This window comes from Colobus angolensis, unplaced genomic scaffold (assembly GCF_000951035.1).
Source record: "Colobus angolensis palliatus isolate OR3802 unplaced genomic scaffold, Cang.pa_1.0 Scaffold34, whole genome shotgun sequence".
Taxonomy (NCBI): Eukaryota; Metazoa; Chordata; class Mammalia; order Primates; family Cercopithecidae; genus Colobus; species Colobus angolensis.
Genome location: NW_012116710.1, coordinates 4,189,977 through 4,197,739, shown reverse-complemented (window position 1 = coordinate 4,197,739; position 7,763 = coordinate 4,189,977). Strand labels below are relative to the sequence as shown.

General features: G+C 44.3%; 1 protein-coding gene across 2 annotated transcripts in view; it reads right to left on the bottom strand.

Moving 5' to 3' along the window:
• ZNF793 (zinc finger protein 793) overlaps positions 1-7,085 on the bottom strand; it is a 24,652-nt gene extending 17,567 nt beyond the window's left edge. Inside the window, exons 1-2 of one of the 2 annotated variants that reach the window (XM_011952355.1) lie at positions 7,020-7,085; positions 5,681-5,819 (exon numbers count right to left, since the gene is read on the bottom strand). The gene's annotated coding sequence lies outside the window, so the exon portion shown is untranslated. Of the gene's footprint in view, positions 1-5,680; positions 5,820-6,758; positions 6,899-7,019 lie in introns of those variants that run through there. The other variant, XM_011952354.1, reaches the window with a different exon arrangement.
• Between the last annotated feature and the right edge of the window lie 678 nt (positions 7,086-7,763).

The following is a 7,763-nucleotide window of genomic DNA, read 5'->3' as shown; positions in this document are numbered from 1 at the left end:
CCCGTCTCGGCCTCCCAAAGTGCTGGGATTACAGGCTTGAGCCACCGCGCCCGGCCTTATCTATTTCTTTATTTGAGATAGGCTGGAGTACAGTGGCATGATCATGGCTTGCTGCAGCCTCAAACTCCCGGGCTCAGGTGATCCTCCCACCTCAGCGTCCTGAGTAGGAGGGACTATAGAGGTGCACCAGCGCACCTGGCTAATATATATATATATATTTTTTTTTTGTAGAGACAGCGTTTCGCCGTGTTTCCCATTTCCCAAGCTGGTCTTGAACTCCTGAACTCAAACAATCCACCCACCCTGGCCTCCCAAAGTGGTGGGATTATAGGTGTGAGCCTATAAGCCCACACCCAACCTGTACCAGCAATTAAAAGATTGGCGGGCTGATATTGGTGAGCCACAGAATGGAACACAACGCAGGCATTAGAAATAGTAGTGGAGGCCGGACACGGTGGCTCACACCTTGTAATCCCAGCACTTTGGGAGGCCAAGGCGGGCAGATCAATAGAGGTCAGGAATTCGAGACTAGCCTGGCCAACATAGAAAAACCCCGTCTCTACTAAAAACAGAAAAAATCAGCTGGGCGTGGTGGGAGGCACCTGTAATCCCAGCTACACAGGAGGCTGAGACAGGAGAATCTCAGCCCACTGCAGCCTCTACCTCCTGGGTTCAAGGGATTCTCCTGCCTCAGCCTCCCAAGTAGCTGGGACTACAGGCACCTCCAGCTGTAGATTACTAAAATCACCTCCAGCTGTAGATACAGACTAAAATATTAAGGCAGGAAACAGTAACTGGATACATATGGTAAAACTATGATGAATATTTTCTTCAATTTCCTTCAACAACAAGGAAAAATTAGTAATTTTCTTTTTTTATTTAAAAATGGACTTTTTCCTACTGGGGATGCCCATCTGAACACAGAGCCAAGTGTGGCAGACAAAAGCAGTGCCACCTATCCTGATTAAGTAAGGAAATGTGAAAAAGTTCCCTTCCTCCCTCAGCTCCAATTCCTCCCTAAAACTGAGCAACTATGGAGAGAATCCGCGTGAAGATGAAATCAATCATTATCTTTCTTGGTAAAGAGTCAATCTTAGGCTGGGCACGGTGGCTCATGCCTGTAATCCCAGCATTTTGGGAGGCCGAGGTGGGCAGATTGCTTGAGGCCAGGAGTTCAAGACCAACCTGGCCAACATGGTAAAACCCCATCTCTACTAAAAATACAAAAATTAGCTGGGTATGGTAGTACACACCTGTAGTCCCAGCTACACAGGAGGCTGAGGAAGGAGAATTGCTTGGACCTGGGAAGTAGAGGTTACAGTGAGCTGAGATTGCACCACTGTACTCCAGTGTGGGTGACAGAGCAAGAATCCAAATTAAAGAAAAAAAAAAAAGAGTCAATCTTGGAAAGCAGTATTGCCCTGCAGTCAGTCACTCTTCTAACAGCATGGCAGCCATCTGATGGGCACCATCACAGCATTGTGACATGATTGTGACTTACACACCCTTATCATCAGTCCCTAACATTTGAACTCAAAAATCATATTTTGCCATACAGATACCATCATCTGGATGCTCTCAGTCACAAACTTAAAACTAGATCGTAGGCCAGGCACAGTGGCTCACGCCTGTAATCCCAACACTTTGGGAGGCCAAGGCAGGTGGATCACCTGAGGTTGGGAGTTTAAGACCAGCCTGACCAACATGGTGAAACCCCATCTCTACTAAAAATGTAAAAATTAGCCAGGCATGGTGGCGCACGCCTTTAGTCCCAGCTACTTGGGAGGCTGAGGCAGGAGAATCACCTGAACGCGGGAGGCAGAGGTTGCAGTGAGCCAAGATCGCGCCATTGTACTCCAGCCTGGGGAAGAAGTGGGAAACTCTTGTCTCAAAAAAAAAAAAAATTAAAAAAAACTAGATCATAGGTCTCTCATTGCCCACTCATTGTGGTTTCACAAAAGTGAACTCAGTATCTTCTCCGTCAACTTATTCTTCCTCTTAGGTTGTAGCCTCTGTCTCCTGAAGCTGTATGTTTGAAAGCTTTGTTTAGCACATTACCTCTTATTATTTTTCATAAATGTCCTAGATATTCTCAAATGTTTCATCTTCAACATAAACTGTCGAATTATTCTGTTATAATTTGGGGCAAAGAGATCCCTTCTTAAGATTTTGCTTAACATTTCACTGAATTTGTCCATTCATATAAGAAAATACTGACAATTCTGAAAATTGTTGAGCCTTCCAATCCAAGAACAAGGCTTCAGTATTTACTCAAGACTTTCTATATATCTCAAAATGTAATGTTTTATGCTTTCACATAGGTACTCCAATTTTCTTTTCATATCTGTTACTGGATAGTCGACTGTGTTTTCAGCAACCTCCACATCCCAAGTACAAATAATTCTCCTGCCTCAGCCTCCTGAGTAGCTGGGACTACAGGCTCTCGTCACCATACCAGGCTAATTTTTGTATTTTTAGTAGAGATGGGGTTTCACTGTGTTGGCCAGGCTGGTCTCGAGCTCCTGATCCACCCGCTTCAGCCTCCCAAAGTGCTGGGATTACAGGCATGAGCCACCACACCCAGCCTTCAGTTTAGAATTTTGTCCTGGTGTTTGTGTGGTTTCAGAATTTCAAACAAAATTTCCTCATGGTATGAATGCCTTGGCTTCACTTGTATATGATTCAAATGGAATCCTATCAAATTCAATGAATATGAGTCAATCAAGTGGACTTATAGGGGATACATGAAATTCAGTTCAAATTCAAAAGCAGGCAAAAGTAATCCACTATATTAAACCCTAGTTACCCCTGGGGTGGCAGTAGGTATTGACCAGTAAGGATACCTTCAAGGTGTTAGAAGCGATGAATATCTTGATCTAGGCTATGGTTACAGGATTCTGTAATATAAAAATTCATTGAGTTGTACCTTAAAGATAAGCCCACTTGACTACATGTGTATTATGCCTCAATTTTTTTACAGAATTCTTTTTTTTTGAAACATGGTCTCACTCTGTCACCCAGGCTAGGGTGCAGTGGCACGATCATAGCGCACTACAACCTTGAACTCCTGAGCTCAAAGAATTCTTTCACTTCAGCCTCTCCAGTAGCTAGGATCACAGGTGTGAGCCACCACACCCAGCTAATTTTTTTTTTTTTTTTTTTATTTTTAGTAGAGACGGAGTTTCACCATGTTGGTCAGGCTGGTCTTGAACTCCTGACCTCAGGTGATCCACTCACCTGGCCTCCCAAAGTGCTGGGATTACAGGCGTGAGCCAACATGGCCAGACTACCCAGCTAATTTTTAAATTTTGTGTAATGATGGAGTTTCGCTATGTTGCGCAAGCTGGTCTCAAGCTTCTGGCCTCAAACAATCCTCCTACCTCAGCCTTCCAAAGCACTGAGATTACGGACGTAAGCCACTGTGCCTGGCCAAAAAGGGAATATTTAATGACCTGGAGAAATGTCTGTTATATAAATAAAATTGTCTCCATTCAAACTTAGAAATTTTGTTCAAACACAGGCTGGGCACAGTGGCTCACTACTAAAAAATACAAATTAAAAATACACCTCTACTAAAAATACAAATTAGCTGGGCATGGTGGTGCGTGCCTGTAATTCCAGCTACTTGAGAGGCTGAGGCAGGAGAATCGCTTGAACCTGGGAGGTGGAGGTTGTGGTGAACTGAGATCGCCCCATTGCGCTCCAGCCTGGGCAACAAGAGTGAAACTCCGTCTCAAAAAAAAAAAAAAAAAAGAAATTTTATTCAAACACAGCCACATCTTGCCTCTCCCCATGGTACTCCTCCCCTCAGTGAATATCCCATTAAATTAGGGATCAAAAACAGACAAAACTAATCTGTAAGATTAGAAGCTAGGAGAATGGTTCCCTCTGGCAGAATAGTGACCGGGAGGGGCATCATGAGGGCATGGTGCTAGAATGTTGTTTTCTGATCTGAGTGCAATACCCAGGGGTATTCCCTTGTGACAATTCATTGCGCAGCATATTTATATACATTTTTGCATATATCTTATATCACAATAAAAGGTTTATGTAAAAAATTTTTTTTTTAATTATTTGCTCTGAAACCTGGCACTGAGCACAGTATGGGTGGTAAAGGGAATCAACGTGGAGAAAAAAAATACTCAAACTCCTTATCCTGGCTTATTACTTCACCCATGCTAAGCAGCTATCTGTCTTTGATTCTGTGCAAATGAAAAATAGGGACTAGGCCGGGCGCGGTGGCTCAAGCCTGTAATCCCAGCACTTTGGGAGGCCGAGATAGGCGGATCACGAGGTCAGAAGATCGAGACCATCCTGGCTAACACTGTGAAACCCCGTCTCTACTAAAAAATACAAAAAACTAGCCGGGCGAGGTGGTGGGCGCCTGTAGTCCCAGCTACTCGGGAGGCTGAGGCAGGAGAATGGCATAAACCCGGGAGGCGGAGGTTGCAGTGAGCTGAGATCTGGCCACTGCACTCCAGCCCGGGCAACAGAAAAAAAAGAAAAGAAAAATAGGGACTATCTGCTTTTAAAACTAAAACATGACCTATGTGGGTTCTGAAAGATGTTACCTGCCTTAGCATCCAGCTGCCTTTATTTCTTAAGATGCTACAGGCATTGTGCTTTTTCTGAAGGTTACATAAAGATCAAATGTAATAATTTTTTAAAGTTAAAATATTGTTTTGGCATTGTACCTTTTCATTAGAGCAATGGGCAAAATCTTATTTTCTAACTCAGAAACTGAAAGTCAAATACTGCATGTTCTCACTTATAAGATAATAATGTATACACATGGACATAGAAAGCAGAATAATAGACATGAGTGACTCTGAATGGAGGGAGGCTAGGAAGTGGGTAGGGAATGAGAAATTACCAGACAGGTTCGATGTACATTATTCAAGTGATAGTTACACTAAAAGCCCAGGCTTCCCCACTATGAAATATATCCATGTAACAAAACTGCACTTACATCCCCTACATCTATTATTTTAAATCTTATTTCCATTTTATTTGCAATCCCATCTCAGCCATTTTAATAACTATTAGTTCAATTTCAATTTCAGTGAGGAACAGTTTCTAAAAGTAGCTTTAAATTTTGTTTTGTGGTTGTTGTGGCTTTATCTGTCTCGAATTTTTTCTGCCAGGACTTTATAAGGAACTGATTAGTGGAGGTTAAATGTGGCTATGCATAAAATATATAGGACAAGGCAAAAAGACTCTCAGAATACAATAAATTCCAAATCTAGTTTCTCTTCCTTTGATAATTTATTTTTAAGCTGAGCCTAGATGAAAGTATTTTCTAAACTCTGTTTGCTCTTTCAGCCAAATCTTTTACATTATCATTTTATTTTGTTTATTTGTATTTATTTATTTATTTTGAGACAGAGTGTCGTTCTGTCATCCAGGCTGGAGTGCAATGGTACAATCTCGGTTCACTGCAATCTCCACCTCCAGGGTTCAAATGATTCTCCTGCCTCAGCCTCCAGAGTAGCTGGGACCTCAGGCGCCCACCACCACGCCCAGCTAATTTTTGTGTTTTTAGTAGAGGTAGGGTTTCACCATGTTGACCAGGCTGGTAACTCCTGACTTCAAATGATCCACCCCCCTTGGCCTCCCACAATGCTGGGATTACAGGCATGAGCCAGTGCACCCAGCCTACATTATCATTTTAGATACTTACTCAGTAAATTTGTTTTCTAACCACGGGCAAGGTCACATCCATCCCTGCTGTCACAGAGTCGGAATGGATTTCCAGAAACCAGGCTCGCTCTTGGGATGCTGTCACAGATGCGTATGTCATTACCTTTGCCAGAAAGAACCTTAAACAGGAAAAAATATGCATTAGATCACTAACAAGAACAATAGAAGCCACATCTTTAATAACATGGTACTTTAGATAAGTTTAGCACGCGATCCTTTCAAATTATTTTCATTATTGTGGAGAACAATAAAAAGGGTGTGGGTTCAGAAAAGAGTTTTGGATGGGCCTTGGCTGCTATTCAGCTAGGGAGTGTCATTTGAGTGAAATGTGTTCCCATTATGCAGGCTTGCAGCCTCAAATCTGTGATTTTCCCATCCCCAATCTCCACATTTCAGGACCCTCAACACCAACCCTTATAAGCCACCTAATCAGACACACATAGTGTCCCCAATCACCGGCCTCCAATCTCCAACCCTCAGAGGTTTTCATAGTCACTGATATTCCCATATGTTTAAATCTGACCAGGAGAGACTACTGGTCAGTAACTACAAAGCACGCTGATCCGATCTGATTGCCAGTGAATTTACACAGCCCCCAATCGTGAACCCACACTGTTCGCCAATGATATCCCAACGACTGAGGATTAATTGTTGGTTCTCACAGTCCCACCCCCACCCACAAGTGACAGTCCGAATAACTGAGCCTTATTGAGGCGTACCTTTAAGATAAGCACACTTGACTCTATTCTCCATTCCCTGATCTACAAAAGTCCAATCGTTATTACTCTCCGATCCTCCACCGATGATATGAAGTAAGTCTCAATCACCTATGGCCCAAAACATTTCTCCAAATATTCATCACCACTGACCCCCCTCATAACTGAACCCCAAAGTTTCCACAATCACCAATTCCGGTACCCAAACTATTACTGCCCACAGAACTTAGAACCTCCGATCACTCATCCTCTCGGGCTCAGATCATTAACCTTAAAGCTCTCTAAACCAGTGTCTGAAAAATCCCAATTGACCCCAGACCCATGAAGACCACTATAACTGACCCCATGCACCCTGAAAATCAAGACATTTCACAGAACTCGCATTTATTGATTCCCACACACTCCCAAACCATCTTCTTCAGAGACTGTCCCATTGACTCCCGCCAACCTCTGCCCGCCACCACTGAGGCCCCGCGAGGCTCAGACGCCCAATCTCTTAACCCTTCAGTCCCCTTGTCGTTGACCCTCACGGGCACCCATAACTGACCCAGTCGGCCACCGTAGTCGACAGCTTACTATCCTCCGCCGGTCCCCAGGTTTGACCGTTTCTCAAACCGACCCTTCCCATTTATGCTGCATCCGCGCCCAGAATCTGAAATTGATCGTCCTGCCACACCGCCTCATCGCGGTATAAGGTCGTCCCATCCTGAATGGCCGGTGCGCAGACTCAATTGCGACTTTGAAGCTGTCAGCCGCCACCCGACTACCTTCCAGAGAACAGGATTCTGGGTTTCTCAAAGCTGTAATGGGAGGTATGATGGCGACGCCCGCTTGACTCCTACTGGGGGCGGCCATGTTTAAAGCTGTTTCGTACAACGGATGATTAAGCCCTTTCTTTGCCCGACCAAAAGATAAGGCTATTTTAGGACAAGGAGAAGCAAGTGTCCCTGGATCCCTAAACAGAGATGTCGTCTCTGCTCTTAACTCAGCATCTCAGATGCCAAAACCTCCTGTGACTAACATGGCGGCGCCCAGACATCAACGCTGAGCTTTCTTTGTTTCCAGCAGCCTGATAAGATGGCCGCGAACAGTTTTACCGCTTCTTACGTGCAATGGGTGCAGCCTCTCCTAGGAGGAGTTCCCCTATGGCAATGTGAAACTTTTTCTGAGCCAGCTCTGGGAGTTACAGAGCAGCGAAGAGACTCGCTCTTCTTTTAGGGAGACAGAGACAGCCTAAGGAGGGGGCGTGACTTCACGGAAAGGGCGGAGCCGCAAGGAAAGGGCGGGGCTGCCGCAGTGGGATGAGATCTGAGTTCTTAGCGCATAATGGAAAGGAAATATTGAAAG